Genomic DNA, 22,908 nt, shown 5'->3' on the forward strand with positions numbered 1-22,908 from the left:
GAGCTACAGGTATCAATTGGATAAACTTCAAAAACATACTATTAAGAAATTAAAATGAATTGCCCAGTGATACACAATTATTCAATCAACAAATATTTATTGAACACTTTGTAGGTGTCTGGAATAAACCCCCACAACCTCACAACTTTATCTTCAATGAACATGTATTCTAGTGGTAGGAGACATCCAGTAAAGAAGAAAATAAGTAAAATGTGTAATAACTGAGACAGTGAAGAGTGCCAAAGAGACTAATAAAGCAGAAGAAGGAGATGACCGACTGGCAATTTTAGGTGGGGAAGCCCAGGAAGGCCCTAAGGCAGAGCCATGTAAATAAAGACTTGAGTGGGTAGGAAACCAGCCAGTGGCTATCAGGGGAAGGGCATTTTAGGCAAAGTGAATTGCAAGTGCAAAAGCCCCAAGGTGGAAGGGCCCCGGTTCATTCAAGGAATAAGGAGGAGGCCACTGAGTAAATGGCCTAATAAGTAAAGTTAATGAATAAAGAAGAAAGTATGAAGCCATTTATGTTGCACTTAAGAACGCAGAAAATAATAGCACATATTATCTGTGAATTCATAACATCAAGTAAAATTACAAAAATAGTCTACATTGGTTAGGAATACACACATATATCAAATAAGTATAAAAATTAGTATGGCCGGATGCACATTACATTTGGGAGAGGATTCTCTTTGAGAAAAATGGAGATTAATGGAATCAGAATGGAGTAAAATATTTTATCTATTTAAAAATGTCATGCAAATTTGAAAAAATTATTAAGTAAAATTTAATTTGTATTGAGTGTTGGGTTAATGGATTTCATTACACTATTTTCTGTATTTTCCAATATGTTTGAAATATTTCATAATTGGTTTTAAAAAGGCACTAAACTAATAAATATTTCATCAACAATCAGCAACTGTTGTTTAAATGAGAAGATCTAGTTGCACATACATGCATGCACACTAACACACACATACACACCTCCCCCCCCAAGTGAGAAGGATTTTTGCTAACTGTCCAAAAACTCAACAGGCATCTGGGGGATGGGCTTCACTGAAAAGGACATCATCTCTCCCTGGAGGTAACAGTCAACATATTTCATGCATAATATTATATAAGATTTAATCCATATCTAGTTATCTTAATTCTATTTTAATAATGGCAAACATCAACATGGATTCTTCTTGAACCCTTTAGTGCTTCTTTATCTGCCTCTGATACAATTTCAAAGAAGCACTTGAATGTAAAATTCATTCTAAATAATAGAGCATGTGATTCTGCAAAACAAAATAGGAAGTGGGGAGGTTAATAATGATAACAATGACAATAATTGTATGGCATTCATTGGATGTTCAGTATTTGTCAGTCACTTTTCCAAATTTCCATCTTGTATTAGCTCATTGTTTTTTCCTACCAGCCCTATGAGGTTATCCCATTTGACCACTGAAGAATGGAGAGGCAGAGAGTGACATGCCCAAGATCACACAGCTAGAAAGTGATGACATTGGGCTTCAAACCTAGGGAGCTAAGTTTGATGGCAGAGGCTGAATCATAACCACTCAGCTCTGTGGGGAATGCAGAAACCTCTGAGCACACCCTAAAACTTCTCTCACAATTTGCTGCTTATGTACTAAAGTAAAAACTGACTGTGAATGTGTGTGTGCAATTAGGCAATAAATTATTAACTATATGGTTCATATTTGCTTCAACTGACAGGATTAAAGACTTCAATTGAATCAGTGTGAACCTTAATTACCCACCAACATGAATTTGAAATCTGGCTAACTCTGGTAAATAAAAATATACCAATAAAACTGCACCCAAAATAGTTATGACCCTTTAAACTCTTACAAACACTATCATCCTTATGATGGTGTTGGTGTTTGGGGAAGAGGGGGCAGGGTCCTATCTAGCTCTGAGAATTGCCTCCTGATTCTCACTGAACTCCTCATTCATTTATTTGAAGGCTGTATTCCCACACATATCAGTCCTACAGAGTTTTATGAGGCAAGGTTTGGAGATTGCTTCGCTCCTGGGAATTCTCAACATGGCAGTTCAAAATTCTGTCATTGCAAATTGAACAATCAACCTGAATACGGTTTTTAAAAAACAAGATGCTGAGACAATGAATACAATGCAACGGCATCTAAGATTGTTAAAGCCAAAGTTGGAAAATGCAAATTAATTTATTTTAGTTTTAGCCACAAAAATGAAAAAGAACTAGCATATCACTTTTCTACTAGTTTTGTGTTAATAGGAGATTTAAATATGAATGCAGTCCATATAGAGAGACTATTAATTCTTATAACTGAAAAATCATGTTCTGTAGGAATTATATGCAATTGGGAACATCTGAAAAGTATTTAATGGGACATCTTAAAAACAAATTCATTGTTGGTTAATCAATTCTTTCAGATAATTTCTACTGTTAACATAACTAACAGTTTCCCTAATTTAAGTGAAGCTTTGTTAAATGAGATCGGACTCTGTCTACCTCTTTGCTCTTGCTAAATTCTAACGATTGTATAATATCAACCCCGAGGTACTGCCTTGCCCTACACATTAGCTCATACAGAGAAATGTATTCATTCAGAAGTCTTCCCAAACATACCCTCCTCTAGTCACTTAGTCTTCAAACTAAATAAGTGGACTAGAACTTTCTAGCAACTGTCTCAGAATACTTCTCACCCACATAGTTTCAAATCAGTTACTTTAAGTACATTAAAGCTTAATTTAAACTATTTTTATTACTGGAAGCAAGGTAAATTCAATGCTCCCAGAGTGACGTTTCTAACAAAACCAACTCAAACTTTGCTTCACTAAAATATAACCACCCAGGGGAACAACATCATAAAGATAGTAATTATGGTGAGATAATCAAAGGCCTCCACACTGAAAAAAAAAATTGTCCTAAAAATGTCACTTGTGGGTTTTGAGGCTTTGGAGCCCTTCAAGGGACTATTTTAAACAGAAATCAAGCGGAAGCAACACACTTGGGGTCTCTCTGTGTCTCCCCTCCCCTTTCTCTCACTCTTGGGAAGAAGAAAAGATGCCAGAAGAATAACATCAAGCAGCTCTTCTCCCCTCTACCCCTTTCTTTCTTTGTCTTAATTTCTACAGTTGCTTCAAAACATCCCCATTTTACTTAGAATCTTTTTCCTCTCAGATGTTCCTGGCTTGTAATTACAATCAAACAGAGACCCTACGTAACTGTCCTCAAGACCTTCCAGGTCTCCCACAGGGAAATTCCCAGCTGAAACTGCATCTGTCTCTTGCTGTTTAAAGAAAACAGCAGTATGAATTAACTATAAAAGTTGACTCAATTTGAATGGGCAACTCTCATAAAAGGAAACACAATAAGCACTTGAACAAGATGCTCAACATCACCAGATATTGGGGAGACGCAAATAAAACTACAGTGAGATTCCACTTCATACCCATTGGGATGGCTACTGTCAAAAAGTATTGGTGAGGATGTGGGGGAACTGGAGTCCTGTGCACTGCCAATGAAAAAGCAACATGGTACAGCCACTGTGGAAAACAGTATGGCAGCTCCTCAAAGAATTGGGAATGGAATTACCACACAGTCCATCAATTCCACTCTGGGTCGACGCCCAAAAGAACTAAAAGCAGGGACTTGAACAGATACGTATACACCACTGTTCATAGAAGCATTATTCACAATAGCCAGGAAGTAGAAACAACCCAAGTGTCTACTGACAGATGAATGAATAAACAAAATGTGATATATACATGTCATGGAAAATATTCCATTATTCATCCTTAAAAAGGAAAAAAAAATCTGACACATGCTACACATGGATGAACCCTGAAGACATCGAGTTAAGAGAAATAAAGCAGACATAAAAAGAAAAATATTGTATGACTCTGCTCATTTGAGATACTTAGAGTAGTTAAATTCATAGAGCCAGAAAATAGAACACAGGTTGCCAGGGACCAGGGCTATGAGGTTATTGATGTGTTACTGTTTAACAGATAGAGAGTTTCAGTTCCGGAGATGGATGACAGTGATAGTTGCACAACAATTCGAATGTATTTAAAGCCACCGGTAAAATTGTAAATTTTATGTTATATATATTTTGCCACAATAAAAAAAGAGTTGACTCAGAAGATATAATAGCAAACAAGGAATTATTTTCAATTCATTTATAAAAGCTTTTATAAATAGCAATAGCTTTTATAAATCTGCCTCTTCAATTGCGGCTCCAGGATAGGCTACGAATATAGGGAATCTGGGTTGTAGAGGCTCTCCTCTTAGTGACCTCAGATGAGAGTCTAGGTTGTGATAGACAGAATCACAACAATTCATGCCTTTAAATTTTCTACTGCTTTAGGAAGAAGGCTCTAGCTTAAGACAAATGGAGCTCATTTCTTCTATGCACCAGCCCTAACAGACATCACTAATCAATTACAGCACTGCCTTATACTGAGTCTCCTGGGACCTCATAATCTTTCCCAGCATAGGGTTAAAGCAGCCACCAATTAATCAGAGCTATCTCCCAAAATGAAATCTATTTGTTGTAGTGATCCAGGTGGCAATCTATTTATTTTAAGCCAAACTAAAATGTTACATATTAAAAACCAGTTATTATTAAGCTAGGGACACCAGATTACAGATGCAAGGGAACAGATTTGCCCCACTTTCTGTTCATGCCTTTTCAACTGTTTGGGATTCTGACACATACCATAGAAAAGCACCTTGGATAAAACAACACAAAAATCAGAGAGAGAGAGAGATTCTGGTACATATAATATACTAGTAGAATTAAAGCTATCCTTCAGGAAAGGCCTCACTGTCTTCTAGAGCAGGGGTTGGCAACCGTCTTCTGCCAAGGGCCAGACATTAAATATTTTGGCCTTTGTGGTCCATATGGCCCCTGCTGCAGCTCCTCAATTCTGTCCTATGAAAACAGCTACAGACAAATGAATGGGCATGGCTGCATTCCAATGAAACTATGCATAAAAACAGGTGGCAAGAGGTATTCAGGTTTGGCCCGCAGACCATAGTTGGCCAACCAGTGTTCTAGATATTCTATCTTCAGTCCAGATCTCTGTAGGGGCCTTTTTACTCTTTCTTTTCATGTAACTTCAGATTTTAAAGCCATTTCTAGTCCCACCTGAGCATCACCTTCCTCTCGCCGCAAAAATCCTGTGGACCCAGATATAGCTGAATGAAAACCCAGCGCAGAAGGCAGAGCTCCAAGCAGAAGGTGGAGTGAGGCACAAAGAAAGGATTCAAGAGCACAGAAATGTTGTGGGGAGAGGGAGCATTTAGAGTTAGAACTAAAAGCCAAGAACTAAGGCCTTCTCCCAGTGGGAGCCTGAAAGATGGATCAGCAGAGTAGGGGAGTCACTCCTCAATTTCTAGCCATCCAGAAGCTGGATGCTTTAAAATATAGGATTCAGATCTATTCAAAATGAACCCTGTGCGGATATGCTCTTGGATTCCACGTGTGAGCTTGATCTGACTCGCACTACCTTGCTAAGGACAGTATAGAGAATTATATCCTCACATCTCTCTGGAGACTGATGCAAAGTAGGTTCAAAGCTTAAACAAGGTTATTTAATCTGTTGCCACTTCCCACAAACTGCTCAAACACAATTATATACAGCAGGGTAAGCGTGGAGCAGGTTGAGCCAGGAGAAAGAAAGAGCAGGGTATGTTTGTAAAGAGAATGGATCTATTCAGTGTTACGAGATCCTAAAGCTGGAGGCAGATTCTGGTGCAAAATGGGGATGAGAGTTAAGCCAGGGTAAGACAATGGAGGGCCTTGAATGTCCCAATAAATATCTCAGAGTTTGCCTTGCATTCAATGGTAGGGTTATTGAAAATCTTAGGTAGGACAGTGACGAGAAAGTGTAGAGAGTAACTCAAAACAGACTCAGGGCTTGAGGCAGGGGGACTGGTCAGGAAGCCACCACCTAATCTAAGCAAGAGAAGATGAAGATCACAACAAAGTCAGGGTATGAAAGGGATGAGGAGGATGTTGCAGATTCAAGAAATATTTAGGGGCTAAAATCAGCAGGACCCAGTGAGCAATTAGATGTGAGAACGGGGTATGTCAGAGACAGAAAGGAACTAAGGGTGGCTTAGATTTCTGGCCTGGACAACTGGGCAGATGCCTGGGCTATGTCCCTGTGAAGCCAGACCAAGCCATACCCCAATATGATCTTCCAAATTACAGACAGAACTATGCACCCAGCAAACAGGAAATCTGGAAAAAGTTCCAAGAAGAAAAGATTTAAAGACAAAACCAAGTTTGGAAATATCCTAGTAACAAGTACTGGAAATCATAATTACGGACGCATAAATAAAAGGCCAGCAGAGACAAACGACTATATGATGCTACTATTAAAGCTAGCTTTACTGTACACGATAGTATTTCTACTGTGTTTCAATGTTTTCCTGTAAAATACACAAAGCTGTAAAATGTATATCACACGTGTGTCTGTGTGTTTTACAACCAGGCCATGCCTCAGATGAACACCTTCTGTCCTGTAGTATTTCATTAGACACAGCACCTTTAAACAATGGAGGGAATTTTAGTAAGTACATATTTCAAATGACCCACCCAGAAAAGAGATTTGAGTGGGTGGGCACCCATTTACTATTTAGGTTTACAAATTATTGCTATTTCTACAACTTTTAAAATATTTTCAAGTTGTCTTAAATAGTGTATACATCATTAAATAGATGTCAAATGATTATGGGAGAATGACATGGAATTGTTGAAGATTTGAAGCACTACCAGTCATGGGTAACTAAATTCAAAAAGACATGGAGGATAGAAAAAGACAAAAAAGAACAGCAAAACGTCCAGAGGCTTGGAAAAATCTGTTCCCATGGAGTAAATTCAAGGTCTACGTGCTGTGCCTAAATTCAAACCAAGACCTAGCATGCTGGCTTCTACATTCCACCTGCTGCCCTAACAGAGCTTGTCTTTTTTGTTTGATTGTTTTAAAACAAACAAACAAACAAAAAAACTAAAACAGCAAAAAACAAACAAAACAAACAAAAAAAACCCAAAAAACTAAAAGAGCAAAAGCCCTACACCTTGAAGGACACACAAAGATTTTATATCATTTATCAAGGATTGAAATAAATAATATTCAGAAACAGGCTCCTGGTCTTTCAGTTTCACCCTGTGAAATGTACCTATGTTCCATGGACTGTAGAACAGTTGAACACAAGTAAGATCCGGGTTTGAATCTTGGGTCTGTCACTAACAAACTGCATTCCGTCGAATAAGGCATCCTCCTTTATCACCTTTTGTCTCTACATCTGAAAAATTAGGAGGGTGAACTCAAGCATCACGGCCCCTTCCTGCCAGGTCCTCCAGCCAGGCAACCCCTGGAGAGTCCTCCACAGCACTCCACAAGTTGTTCATTAATTTCCTATTTCAGGTCTCCATGGCTAGAAGACAAGTCTATGAAGATGCGGGTTATGTAACCTTGTTGACTTCAGAATACCCAATGCCTAATACAGTTCCTGGCACTCAGGAAGGGCTCAATAAATATTTTTCAAGTAACTGCCTTCAAGGAACATCCGCAGGCTTTTTTTATTCATTTGTTTTTATGTAGTTAGTTACTAGCAACCCCAGAAATAAAATTCAGATCCCTGATACTGCCCTGAGAGTGGAGGGCAAATTAGTTCCAAGTTGGACCCCTGTCCTTTCCATTTTTGCTAGCAGATCATTTGGGGACTTGCCTCATTAGAAGCTTTCCCAGTAACTGGTTGCTCGCCCATCTGAAGGTCCACATTCCTAAACTGTTCCCCAGAGCTTCCTCTTTCTTCCAAAAGGAAACATAAAACCCATTTAGGTTTGTCTTAGATTTTACATTAACAACGATAAAGAGGCTGATCATGAAATGGCACATACTAGGAAAGTTGAAAAGGTAAGCAGAATCTCAGGGTAACTTCTCAAAATTAAGCCTTGTCCCACTCAATTCTTCTCTTTCCCTAAAAATCCCTAGGGAATGATCCACCCCACAAAGTTGCACCATCCTTTTGTTTTTTTGCTTTTTATGGGAGGGGGTGTTTGTACTTTTTACATTTTTATTTTCAATTTTTGTGGGTACATAGATGTATATATTTATGGGGTATATGAGATATTTTGATATAGGCACACAATGTGCAATCATCACATCAGGGTTAATGAGGTATCTATCACCTCAAGCATTTATCCTTTCTTTGTATTACAAATAATTCTATTCTATTCTTTTAGTTATTTTAAAACATACAATAAATTATTGTTGACTCTAGTCACCCTGTCATGTTATCAAATACTAGATCTTATTCATTCTATCTAACTATTTTTTTGTAACCATTAACCATCTCCACTCCCTGACCCCAACCCCAGTGCCCTTCCCAGCCTCTGATAACCATCCTTCTACTCTCTATCTCCATAAGTTCTACTGTTTTAATTTTTTTTAGCTCCCACAAATAAGTGAGAACATAAGAAGTTTGTCTTTCTGTGCCTGGCTTATTTCACATCACATAATAAGCTCCAGTTCCATCCATGTTGTTGCAAATGACAGGATCTCATTCTGTGTTATGGCTGAATGGTACTCCATTGTGTATAGGTACCATATTTTCTTTATCTACTCATCTGTTGATAGACACTTAGGTTCCTTCCAAATCTTGGCTATTGTGAATAGTACTGCAGTAGAAAGGTAGTGCAGATATCTCTTTGATATACGGATTTCCTTTCTTTTGGGTACATACCTAGCAGTAAGATTGCTGCATTGTATGGTATTTCCATTTTTAGTTTTTTTAAGGAACCTCCAAACTGTTCTCCATAGTGTTTGTACTAATTTACATTCCTACCAACAGTGCATGAGTGTTCCCTTTTCTCCACATCCTTGCCAGCATTTGTTTTTGCCTGTCTTTTGGATAAAAGCCTTTTTTAACCAGGATAAGATGATATCTCCTTGTAGTTTCGATTTGCCTTTCTCTGATGATCGATAATGTTGAGTACTTTTTTCAAATACCTGTTTACCATTTGTATGTCTTCTTTTGAGAAATGTCTATTCAGATCTTTTGCCCATTTTTTAATTGAATTATTCAATTTTTTTTCTTATAGAGTTGTTAGAGCTCCTTATATATTCTGGTTATTAATCCCTTTTCAGATGGATAGTTTGCAAATATTTTCTCCCATTCTGTAGGCTGTCTTTTCACTTTGTTGATTGTTTCCCTTGCTGTGTAGACGCTTTTTAACTTGATGTAATCCCACTTGTTCATTTTTATTTAGGTGCTTGTGCTTCTGGGGTATTACTCGAGAAATCTTTGCCCAGTCCAATGTCCTGGAGAGTTTCCCCAGTGTTTTCTTTTAGCAGATTCATAGTTTGAGAACTTAGATTTAAGTCTTTTCTACATTTTGATTTGATTTTTGTATATGGCAGAAAGAGGGGGCTAGTTTCATTCTTCTGCATATGGACATCCAGTTTTTCCAGCATCATTTATTGAAGAGACTGTCCTTTCCCCAGTGTATTGTTGGGGAAAGGCACCCCAAAGGTGTTGGCACCTTTGTTAAAAATGAGTTCACTGTAGATGTCTGGATTTATTTCCAGGTTCCCTCTTCTGTTCTATTGGTCTATGTATCTCTTTTTATGTCAGAATCATACTGTTTTGGTTACTATCCACCATTGCTTTGTTCCTGACATGGGGAGTGAACCTCTCTGGTGGGGAGTACTCCCTATCTCCTTGACCAGGGTCCCTCTTCCTCAACCAGTAGAGAGAGGCTCCCAGTTTGAACTTTCTCTCAATTTTTCTGTCTACAGATTGCTGGGCCCCCTCCCCTACACCACAGGGCTTGGGAAAATGGTTGAAAATCCTTCAGATGACAAGCTCCAGAATAGTGTAAACACAGAGCTCCCCTTAAAACTTCCTGCTCAGCATTGCCATCTGGCTGTCCACTGTCTCTGAGTCTCCAAAAGAGATTCCCTCACATGGCAGAAGCAAGGGGCTCTGAGCCAGCCACACCCCTCATAGGTACTGCCCTGCCCTCCTCAATTTCTCCAAGCAGCTTCCTCTTACCTGCTAGCCCTAGCTGAGTTCAAGTTTTGCATATTTTTTTCATTTACTTTTGATCTTCCTTGCATGCCCCCTTTTATTTCATTCCTGTTCCTCCAATGGGAAAAAACTGAAGCTTGCTTTCAAATAAGGAAAGAAAAAAGTGGACAAAGCTAAGTTATAATATATATAGGGATAGGCAAATGGATAATAAAAATTACAAAGGAAAGTGACATAATTTGTATTTGTGTCCCCACCCAAATTACATGTCTCACTGTAATCCCCAATGTTGAAGGAGGGGCCTGGTGGCAGGTGACTGGATCATGGGGGCGGACTTCCCCCTTGCTGTTCTTGTGATAATGAGTTCTCAGGAGACCTGCTTGTTTAAAAGTGTATAACACCGTCCCCTTCGCTCTCTTCCTCCTGCTGCAGCCATATAAGAAGACATGCCTGCTTTCCCTTCCCCTTCTGCCATGATTGAAGATTTCTTGAGGCCTCCCCAACCATACTTCCTGTACAGCCTGTGGAACTGTGAGGCAATTAAGCTTCTTTTCTTTATAAATTACCCAGTCTTGGCTGGACACAGTGGCTTATGCCTGTAATCCAGCACTTTGGAAGGCCGAGGCAGGTGGATCACTTGAGGTCAGGAGTTCAAGACCAGCATGGCCAACATGGTGAAACTCAATCTCTACAAAAAATACAAAAATTAGCCAGGCATGGTGGTGGGTATCTGTAATCTCAGCCACTTGGGAGGCTGAGGCAGGAGAATTGCTTGACCCTGGGAGGCAGAGGCTGCAGTGAGCTGAGAATGCACCATTGCACTCCAGCCTGGGCGACAGAGTGAGACTCTGTCTCAAAAACATAAATAAATAAATAACCCAGTCTCAGATAGTTCTTTATAGCAATGCAAGAACAGACTAATACAGAAAGTAAGGCAGAGATTACCACAAAAGTCAGGAGAGTGATTATTCATGAAATCAAAACAGTATAATACTGGTACCAAAACAGATATACAGACCAATGGAACAGAACAGAGGCCTCAGAAATAACACCACACATCTACAACCATCTGATCTTTGACAAACCTGACAAAAACAAGCAATGGGGAAAGCATTCCCTATTTAATAAATGGTGTTGGGAAACCAGGCTAGCCATATGCAGAAAACTGAAACTGGACCCCTTCCTTACACCTTATACAAAAATTAGCTCAAGATGGATTAACGACTTAAACATAACACCTAAAACCATAAAAACCCTAGAAGAAAATCTGGGCAATACCATTCAGGACATAGGCATGGGCAAAGACTTCACAACTAAAACACCAAAAGCAATGGCAACAGAAACCAAAATTGCCAAATAGGATCTAATTAAACTAAAGAGCTTCTGCACAACAAAAGAAACTATCATCAGAGTGAACAGGTAACCTACAAAATGGGAGAAAATTTTTGCAATCTATTCATCTGACAAAGGGCTAATATCCAGAATCTATAAAGAACTCAAACAAATTTACAAGAAAAAAACAAACAACCCCATCAAAAAGTGGGTGAAGGATATGAACAGACACTTCTCAAAAGAAGACATTTATGTGGCCAACAAACATAAAAAAACGCTTATCATCACTGGTCATTAGAGAAATGCAAATCAAACCACTGTGAGATACCATCTCATGCCAGTTAGAATGGCAATCATTAAAAAGTCAGGAAACAACAGATGCTGGAGAGGATGTGGAGAAACACAAACGCTTTTATACTGTTGGTGGGAGTGTCAATTAGTTCAACCATTGTGGAAGACAGTGTGGCGATTCCTCAAGGATCTAGAACCAGAAATACCATTTGACCCAGCAATCCCATTACTGGGTATATACCCAAAGGATTATAAATCATTCTATAAAGACACATGCACACGTATGTTTATTCCAGCACTGTTCACAATAGCAAAGACTTGAAACCAACCCAAATGCCCATCAATGATAGACTGGATAAAGAAAACATGGCACATATACACTATGGAATACTATGCAGCCATAAAAAAGGATGAGTTCGTGTCCTTTGCAGGGACATGGATGAAGTTGGAAACCATCATTCTCAGCAAACTAACACAGGAACAGAAAACCAAACACCACACGTTCTCATTCATAAGTGGGAACTGAACAATGAGAACACATGGACATAGGGAGGGGACCATCACACACTGAGTCCTGTTGGGATGTAGGGGGCTAGGAGAGGGAGAGCATTAGGGAAAATGCCTAATGTAGATGATAGGTTGATGGGTGCAGCAACCAGCATGGCACATGTATACCTATGTAACAAACCTGCACGTTCTGCACATGTATCCCAGAACTTAAAGTATAATTGAAAAAAAAAAAAAAATTGGAGGAAGTGGGCTGGTTTGAGCAAGACCTCTTGGAGTGTTTCTGGGGTAACTAAAAAGTTCAAGGTCCTTACATGAGTGTTGGTTCAAAAGTGTTCATCTTATAAAAATCATTTGCTGTGCATGTGTTTAAGCTGTTTGCATTTGCATCGTATATTAAAATTTTACTTCTTTTTTCAACTCTCATCATTTTGGACTCTATAACTTAACTATGGAATAACGACCAACTGGATTTGTGTAGAATTTGTTCTGTAAATAGAGAAACTAACAAATCTCTTCCTATGTTTTCATAAGTTCTCATTGCTGCAATAACTATTTCATATCCAACTTCCATTTGGTTGTCTCTACTCATGAATCAAAGCAGATCTGCTTGAAGACAGACAGCAGGTCTAAGCAAAGCTCAGCCAGAGAAAACCTTCCATGATGGACAACCTAGGGTCTAAAAGGCCTGCGTAGTCACTAAAAGTACAATGCCTCTTTCCTTTGATGTCTGTTAAAGTATTTTTAAGAATTATTATGTACAGAGAAGAACTTTAAAGCAGATGAAGGCAATAATGATGTTATTATTATGACATCTATTGCTATGGCATGCCTGGGGTTAAGTATTTAATGCACTTCATCAAATTTAATCTTTATAACAACCCTAAGAGATGGATATCATGTTTTCTTAGTAATTCTGCCCGGTTCATACTGTTATTCCTCCAACAGGCTATGCTCGTTCTCACCTCTGGACCTTTGTACATGCTGTTTCCTTTACCCGAAATGCACTGCCGCCAAGTATTTGCATGGCTGGCTTCTGCTCTGCCTTCAGATCTTAGCATGGATACTGCACACTTCTCAGTTCACAATCATCCTTCTTTTCCTTTCTGGTACCCCTTAAAATATATTCCCAATACATTCACCACTCATAAAAGCAAGTGTCCAATGGGATTATTTATTCCTTGACACAACTACAGTAAAATCTTCCAAAAGTAACAGATAACCCTGATGACTGAGTCATCCTGGAATTTTTTTTCAGGTAGAATGAGGCAAACTATCTTGAGATACATACCTTTTAACAATGAGCCATGAAAAAAAGAAAGCAATTTATACAGGTTTGGCCAGGACAAATAGTCTTGTTAATTACTTTAGAGAATAAAGAAAGCACTGGGTGTGGTAGCTCACGCTTGTAATCCCAGCAATTTGGGAGGCCGAGGAGAGAAGATCACTTGAGGTCAGGAGTTTGAATCCAGCCTAGCCAACAAGGTGAAACCTTGCCTCTACTAAAAATACAAAAATTAGCCAGGTGTGGTGGTGAGTGCCTGTAATCCCACCTACTCGGGAGGCTGAGGCAGGAGAATAGCTCAAACCTGGGAGGTGGAGGCTGCAGTGAGTAGAGATCGCGCCACTGCACTCTAGCCTGGGTGACAGGGAAGACTTTGTCTCAAAATAAAGGGAGACAGAATAAAGAAAGTAACCATGCCCAATCTTCAGGCTGAGAAGTGAGAAAGCCTACCCTCCGTGCAAAAATGAAACCAAAGAGAAGAATCTTAAATTCTCATTGAAACAGCTGTACATGAGTTTTGGTTAGTCAAGTTTTAATTGCAAAATATAAGCAACAATAAAGATAGCAAACACAATTCTTCAGCCATGAGAAGAAAGAATAACGATAGCTATATGCACTTAAACCAACAGGGAAGTGTACAGTGTTTCTGAAATTTATTTCATAGCTAAAATTTTTGTTTAGCTTGGTTTTGTGGCTGACTTTGCAGCCTATATGTGCAGGGCTTTATAAATACTCTTCAGGGATCCTGCCTCCCCATAGCATCAATCAAATTAACCAAGTAGCCGTCAAAGTCCGTTTGGAGAGCCCTATGTGGCCCAAACCAACTGCAGGCAAACCGCGTGGCCACAGGAGCCGTGCCATTTCCTCCTCAGTCACCTCACTCCTGTGGCCTCCAGCCTGGAGACGGTGTCCAGCCTCTCAATTTACGGGAACCCCTTGCCCACCTCCAGTGCGTGGGTATGCAAGGCCATATTTAGCTCAACCTACGCATAGTTCACTTTACCCAACCAGGTGAAGCCAGACACCAGTGAGCACAAAGAAGAAAGGGCTTTCTGTCTCAAGTATCTGTCTGTGTGAAGTCAGTGGCCACTTTGGTGCCTATGTGTCAAATTCTTCGGGTGTTTAATTTAGAGGTGGAAAATACAGCCATCTAACTCTAGCAAGCAAAATTAAGGAGGCCATGATGTTTCATGGCAAGAAAATAAAACCATTTGAAAATGGATATACATATGTGTGTGTGTGTGTATGTGTATATATATAAACACATATATACCATATGTGCATGTGTGCTCAATGAGGGTATGGCTTGCTGCCAAACATTAAGAAAAGTTTTAAAAATTTATGATGCTGGGAAAAAGTATACAAAGACATAAATCTCGCATTTTTCTCCCAATCAGTGCTAAACTATCCGAACAGGCAGGCAAATCTTCAATACAGTTTAACCCTAGGAATTTCGAGTTTAACAGAAAACCTGAAATTAGCAATGACCTCCACAAAACATATCAGAATATGACTGAATATTTGGTCAATGCTAAGTGTAGTAATGATAATGATGACAAAGGTAATTGTGACTGCCATTTCCAGAGTACACTCCCATGCACAAAGAACTGTGATAATGACTTTACATTGAGAGGTCATTGATTCATACAAACTGATGAGGTAGCTAGTCGTCTTATCCCTGTTTTAAAGATAAGAAAACTGAGGCACATCAAGAGTAAGCAATCTGAAAATCACACAGCTGTGAAGTTGTAGAAGAAGGAATGGATTCCAGGCGTATGTAACTCTAGATTGAAGAATGAAAGGAGATGGCCACTGATATGCAGCCTCCCTGCTGAAATGAGGAACTGGAAAGAAACAAAATCCAGATATAGACAAATAAATAAAATTGGGAAGAACTCAGGAAATTTCTGGATAATTTAGGCCTCCAAGGAATCAACATCAGCCACAATGTCTACATAATTTTGGCAATATGAAGTTTTTGTGTGATTACAAATGACTTTGAATTTTTTGCAGTATAGAAGGAGCCATTTGAAAAATTCAAAATCCAATCAGTGTATTATTTATATGATGCTTAAAAATTAGCTTGCTTCATTTCAAATAAAAAAATCATGCGGTCTGGGGAAAAAAAAGATAAGGTTACAAAACATGCCAGACTGTTCCCATCTCTGTGCACACCATCCCCATTCTAAGCAGTGACCTCGGAGGCTGTGACCTACTCCAAAGATGTAGCCTTTACTCCATGACATTTTGGGAAACAGCTTTGGAACCATCTTTAAAGTTAGGCACAGCACCCTGCCAGAAGCATAACTTTATAGCCACATGTTTTTTAGAACCAAGTCTGGAGAATAAAGCTGCTGATCAAAATAGGAAATGCTGGTTTTAGGTAAGAACATGTTGTGATTACAAAAGAGTAAGATCTCTTGCATGGCTTTCAAGGTGGCCAGAGGAGTTCCAGAAAGCTTTTGAGTAATAGTCGCCATGCTGGGAAGTGAATACGAGTTCCACAGGGTGATAGCTGAGAAGGAAAACATTCATTTGTAATGTGAGTGCCAAAAACTAGACTATTGAAGATGGTGGCTGTGATGTAGTCCTAGTGCTTACACAGGTTTAGTGTTCCCTGCATGGAGCCCAGCACACAGCAGGTGACCACTGCGCATTTGCTGAATAGCTCAATTACTCCATCCATCTGTCAATTAGACAATGAACAAACTCTTGGCTAGTGAGAAAATTCCTTGCTCACATAACTGCTATTGGTCAAGATCTAAACACTCAGAAAAAGTATGGCTTCACTTAGAGAACCAAAATACAAAGAAAAAGTTGCTCTGAGAACCAGATGGCTCATTTTGCCATCTTTCTGAACATTTTTCCAGTCAGCAGGCCATGTGCCCCAGATGTGTGCATACAGGGTGCCCGCCACACAAGGCTATTGCTCTGAGGGCAGGGTGGAAATTAGGTTTCCTCTGGCCCCTTTGTTACGCTGCCCTCCCTGCTCTCCAGACAGCTATTCCAAGCAGCTTCTAATGAGAAAGGTGCCCTCTGCAGCTTCACGGAGAAATGAAAAACAGCTAGGGCAGATCAACAATAACACACATCTTCAAATGCCAACAAGAAGGCCTCTTAGAGGAATCTCTGCTCAAACAAACTTCACGACAAAATCTAGATGGCGCATTCTTTATTCATGGTTGGCCTATCTGATTATTCAGTTACTCATGTATCCCACTTTTATGAATAATTAATAATTACTACCTTATTACCTATCAGACACTGAAAAGACATAGGTCCTCACTTTGAAGGAGGTCTCCATTGAGCCTCAGGCAGAACACACACTCCTGCTCTCTGCCGAGTCCCCGGCACGAGCTGATTGGTGTTGGCACTCTTCTCTTCCCTCACAGACACAGCCTCAGCCCTTCTCTCCTGCATGCTGAGGAGCCACTACCAATCCTCAGAGCTGCTATGGAAGCTTATTTGCAACTCTGCTCACTTATAATAATTCATTTATTCAGTTAGTCAAAAAGTATTTATTGAATATCTACCATGGGCCAACTCTGCTTTGGACACGTTAGTCCTACATTCTAGGAGAAGGGACGATGGACAAAGTGCCTGTGTGCTCATGGGAAAGACAGATAAACAAGTCTACAAATAACTGTACATTATTATTTTAGGCTGTGATATAAATGATGAAGAAAGATAAAGACAGAAACATAAAGAAAGACAAGAACTATCAATTAGAGCATTCAGAGAAAGCCTCTCTGAGAAAATGACATGGGAGCAGAAACCTACACGAAATGAGTAACTCACACACATGCCTGAAGAAAGAACCTTCTAGCCAAGGGACCAGCTTGTTCCAAGGGCAGGGAGGGTTTGGAGACTGGAGTGCTGGAGCAGTCAGTGAGGGAAATGATGGGAGGACAACAGGGGGTCCCAAAGAGAGCCAGGGCACACGGCGCCATAGGCTATGGTAAGTAAGGTCTTTATAGAGCCCTCACCAGTGTAAATGCTGAACAATAACATGACATCATCAGCATCCTAGCAACATCATCATGGCATCAACCTGCATTTACTCTGTGCCAGATGCTGTTTTCTAAATGACCACACAACACTAGGAGGCAAGTACTGCCATCATCTGAAACTTAACAACCTTGTTGCACAACACACAGCTAGTAAGTGACAGCATCAGGAGTCAATGTAGAAGTCAACGATCTTAACCTATGTGGTAAAAACATCCCTTAGAAAAGCAACCACAGGCAGGGCGCAGTGGCTCATGCCTGTAATTCCAGCATTTTGGGAGGCCAAGGCAGGTAGATCACTTTTTGTCAAGAGGTTGAGACCAGCCTGGCCAACATGGTGAAACCTTATCTCTACTAAAAATACAAAAACGAGCCAGTTAGTAGATGAGCCAGGCTCAGGCCTCTAATCCCAGTTACTTGGGGAGTCTGAGACAGGAGAATCACTTGAACCCAGGAGGTGGAGGTTGCAGTGAGCCAAGATCGCACTACTGCACTTTAGCCTGGGTGACAGAGTGAGATTTTGTCTCAAAAACAAAATAAAACAAAAAAAGCAAGTACAGCCCGGCCTGGTAAAAAGATAAAAAAATACTCACACCTAGTCAAAACCTGTAAAACAAGCTAATGATCTGTGAGTAGATGGCTGTGGCTTTGTGCAAGACTCCAGCTAGTGGGTCACACATGGGTTCCTAAGGTACGGGGGTCAGACCTCTCAGAGGGGAAGATAAGGTGCAGGGAAGGCTGCACCACATAATGGAAAAGCACCTCCAGGGAGTCACTGTTAGGCAGAGGAGGCTTGTGAAGAGTTCATGTGACATTGTTCCATGAAATACAAGAGTAAAAAAGATCACATGTTGTGTAATAAGTGATTTTGAATGTAACTAAATTGATAATATAAATATCATAAGTAGATACCTTGACTATTTTATCTATATCTCTGTAAGTTTCTATATTGAAACTTGAAAATTTCTCTTTAAGAAATAGTAGATGAGTTTGTATTCAGGGTGGCTTACGTTTGGGTACATGAGATTATATTTACTGACTCATAAATGATGGGAAGAAGTGGTCATCAGAACCAGGGATAGAGGCCCAGCCCTTAGCCTAGAAACACATGCAGGGAGCCCCAGCAATGCTGTAGGAGCTGACTTGGGTGGAAAAACTCAAGCTGCCTTTACTTAGAAGGTTCATCTTTTAAACTCGTAGTGCTGCTTAGTCCAATCTACCAAAAAGCCCTATGCCCACATTTCCTAGTATGTCTTATGATTATGTCTTCATGGTTCTGTCTGTCCATTAGACAGGGCATGAGAGAGAAGAACCTAGCCTCGAAAAGCCAAGAGGTTCGTTCAGAGCCTAACATGATGGATGTGGAATGAATGAATAGATCAAAACGTTCTTTTCAGAAGCATTTAAAATATAGAGCTATGTCCTTATTTTTATACGCGAAATAATAAGCTTCAAGAATTAAAAGCATTACAGAAAACAATGTCCTCGCCCAACTGCCATCTATCTCCCAGACTTCATATCTAACTATGATCTCATTCTAACTACTACCCTGGTCTCAACCACTGGACTCTAATGTATGTGTGGTAATTCCTATGAAGTGAAACTTTATTCTGGTGAACCAAGCAATAGTCAAGAATGACCTTAATCCCTCATTTCAACTAGGAGGAAAATAACCTTGCAAGATGAGTAAAAGGTAAAGCCGTCATTAAGTCAGGTTAAGAGAGGTGCGGTTCATTCAGAAATCATGGGCCCATTTCTGAACAGACCCGGGCATCTAGGAGACGTACACTTAAGGTCATATTGTTTAACTGTTAACATTTTTAAATGTGCGGTTTTCTAATTTCTTATAAGGATCCTTTCACAGCCAAAAAAGTACAACCAAAATAAAAACAAGTCTGCTGGTAATGACACAGGGACGCTCTGTGCTTCATTTTCAACCCATATAATTGACTTGGACAGCATAACATGAGCCCAGAGCACTATATTCCATACTGCCTTAGCAGAAAAAAGAGGTAAAATTGCATCCAAGTGACAATTAACAATGGATACTTAAAAAACTCAATTTTATCTTTTAAACCTGGAAAAATGTCTACATCTTCCCCAAAAACTTTCATCAATTTTTAAAAAAAATTTATCAAATTTGGATTTGGAGTATAGCATAATGTGAGCTTGTAATTAGAAATCAATGTGGATTCCAGGATCAAGAAATAATAGATGAAAATATTACTGTACCTTTCATAAACATTTTTCAGTTTGCTTTATATCAGCTTTCTTAATGAGGTACAATTCTTTAAAAGTACATCAGAATTAGAATTTTCTTGGCCAGTCATTATAACAGAGCTGTTTTTCAACAAAGTGGCAGGGGCAATCCAGGTGAATTCTGATTCAGCAAAGACAATATTATGTTTAATAAAGTATTACTGCAGAATTTGTCCAAACTCAAACTCTAATCGAAGAAGTAATTGCATATGTCTGTTATCATCAGCAAGAATTGCCTAAATCAGCATTTGCCCAAGTTCCATAAAATGCTAATACTTTGCATTGTTAATAAATGCTCGAGTGGGAAAGAAAAGGGCTCCTTTTGTCAAGCGATTTAGAGAAATTTTAGATTGAAGAATACCAAACATTTCTTTTGACTGCAGGACTTCTCAGAGTCTTTAACATGTTAGTATGCACAGTACTCTTAAAGTAAAAGAGTATATATTATTTTCCAGAGGCATTTGACAAATGAAACCCCTTTTCCTTGTAGTATTCCATAGAACCATCACTCTGATAAACATGTTTTGTGAAATGTGAATCTAGATAATATCAACCCTCTTTTAGTCAAATTAGTCTCTATTCTATTTTCCCACAGCTCGCTATGACCTGAACAATTAGGAGAAAAATAGCCCCTGCTGACATAGTGGCTTATGAAAACAATAATCTACTTCACAAACAATTACATTTTAAAGCCACATAGTTCCCTCCCTTGAGAAATGTCTGTAAGCCAGGTGGCTCAATTCTGAGAAGTTCCTGCACTGTGTATCTTGTGTCCCGACTGTCAGAGTTCTAATCTGTCTTACACCAAAAAAGTAACAACTGGTGGATGTATTATTATAACTGATTGCTCTAAAGAAAACAAAATGTGTTGGTGCACACTACGAAAGTCTCAAAATGGCAGACCCTACACTCCAGATAGAAAACAGAGAGAGTTCTTAGAGTGACTTACATTTAAAGCCAGGTATTCTATATTACCAGGATGGTGCCAAGAAGACTGACTTCCCTAGATTCCCAACAGGAGGACATCCCTGCTCCTGACCTGCATGTTCTATTTTTGGCAGCAGCCTCTCCAGTTGGCCCATGAGCCTCCCCCTTGGAAGGTACTTTTAAATCACCACATATATGCACCCTTCAATTAGTCCCCAGACGCCAGGATTTCAGAGTTGAAAGGACCTTACTTCAATACAAGCCTCTCTTTTGTAGATGAGAAAACTGAGGCTTAGAGGAAAAAAAAAAAAATCACTTGAGTCTAAACTAAAAACCAGATCCCCTCACTTCCTGCTTGATACGGTCATCTCTCACCCACTCAAGCTCAGAGACCCACGGATGACCTGAGGTCCAAAAGGCCTTCCAGAAGCTTCTGTTCTGGCTCATGAGAGCCAAGGCTCCAGCAGCAGCCACAACTTCGTTGTTACCTCTTTCAAATGCTCTTCTGTCTCAGAGCACACAGCAGCCCAGTAATGCATGTTCTGGTTGACTTTCAGAAGCTACTGCAAATCAAATGCTGGGGGGAGGATATCTTTCGTCAAAAGAAAAGATCTTGAGATATTCAAATGTAAGGAATTTTGTCTTACTTGTTACAGCTCAGTAGGTTGCACAGTGCCTAGCACACAAAAAGTCCTCAAAACACATCATTGGGAATGCTTGATGAACTGAAGGCAGAGTCTTGTACACCTTTAAGAAGCATTTAAGTCTAACTCACTACTTAAAAGAAAGCTTAATCCCTTTCCATAAAATCCATGCAAAGCTCCATTACCCAAGTTTATGCCACCTAATTTTTCTATCTGTTTTTGGAGGGTCCTGACCAGCATCTTCACTGTTGATACAGTTACTGTGCCCAAAAAAAGTCAAGCAAAGAAACAGCCCCACTCAGGAGAGAGAAAGATGTCCAGTTTATGACTGAGACCTGAGAAACAGCATCGTCTCTTTCTCTTGTTTAATATCACCAAGTTTCAATCTTTTCTGTAAAATGGTTTCAAAGATAGTAACATCTTCATTAGTTTGTTGGGACAATTAAACAATTCATTGTGTGTACACAGCAACTTGGCCAACTATGATTGCTTTTTAATGGCTGCTTATATTAAAAAGAATTATGAAGCTGGGTGGGTAAGACTTGTCTTGGGATCAGTGGCATGTATCTGCCATGGGTGTCAATGAAGAATGTGCAATAGACACATCAGGTGTTTGCTGTAGTTGTAGGTGCACTGCCCTGATACCCCTTAGGACCAAGACACTGTCTCCAAGTGCCAGGGATGTGCTTTCCCTGAGAGCTGCCTTGTCTAAGATTACACCATTCTCCTGGCATTGCCCACCTCCGTTGACTCAATTGGGGTCAACAGCCCTCCAAATGGCTATCCCAGCTACAGAGCAACTGACAGGGACTGCTAAGGCCTTTGCTGCAACATTACAATTTGGCTTTTCCCTGTGCCTAACCCTGCTTCCCTCCCTTTCTGAGAGTACTCTCAATAAACTTCTTGCATGTTCATCTCAGAGTCTCAATTTCCCAGGGAACACAACTGAAGACATTATCCTTGGCCTAACTTATTGTTTAATAAAAAGCAGCTATCATTCTTTTGGTTGAATTTTCTAAAATATCCACACTTGTTTTCCATCACAAGAGATTTCCTGACTCTCTTTATGGGTGACATCCTTTTATGGATGGAGAAAAGTGGCAAAGATATAAATAACTTAAACTAATTTTTATTTATCATCTAAAGAGTCCTAAACTCTGCAGTCTGTTCTCACGGTAATTATCTCCACCACCGATTTACTACTTCTTTAGTTACCCTAGTTTTAAAGACATAAGAGAGGCACAGGAAATGATAGAATATCCTGTTATAAAATATACATAAAGCTTAGTTTATTCATAATAACCAAGTAATTTTATGTAATTTTAGATGCTCAATCTAATACCCAATGCTGAGGGGAATAAGCCTTAGGTATAGGCTTGAAGATTTTAACCATTCAAATCCTACCAAAGGTAGTCATACCTTATGGAACCAGTGGGCTGCACAAATGGCACTGGGCAAGGATGCAGAAGGCCTGGGATCTGGTCTCCCCTCCACCAATAACTCCTTCTAGGATCATGGGCAGGTCATTTCCCTTTGCTGGGCCCTACTTCCTTCATCAGCAAAACAAGGAACTTGTATTAAATGAAGTCTAAGGTCCTTTCTAGTAAGAAAAACTTATGATTG

At 39.6% G+C, this 22,908-nt stretch overlaps 1 protein-coding gene and 1 long non-coding RNA gene across 18 annotated transcripts in view; both read right to left on the bottom strand.

The window, feature by feature from the left end:
• The window catches only part of LOC105482397 (ELKS/RAB6-interacting/CAST family member 2), a 981,466-nt gene that overhangs the window by 412,572 nt on the left and 545,986 nt on the right, over nt 1-22,908 (bottom strand). The gene's annotated exons all lie outside the window — the stretch shown is intronic.
• The window catches only part of LOC139361978 (uncharacterized), a 53,314-nt gene that overhangs the window by 27,596 nt on the left and 2,810 nt on the right, over nt 1-22,908 (bottom strand). The window contains exon 2 of the long non-coding RNA XR_011620100.1: nt 1-22,835. This exon is cut by the window's left edge and continues 27,596 nt beyond it. This is a non-coding gene — a long non-coding RNA (uncharacterized lncRNA). The remainder of the gene's footprint in view (nt 22,836-22,908) is intronic.

The sequence above is a fragment of the Macaca nemestrina genome, chromosome 2 (genome assembly GCF_043159975.1).
Source record: "Macaca nemestrina isolate mMacNem1 chromosome 2, mMacNem.hap1, whole genome shotgun sequence".
NCBI lineage: Eukaryota > Metazoa > Chordata > Mammalia > Primates > Cercopithecidae > Macaca > Macaca nemestrina.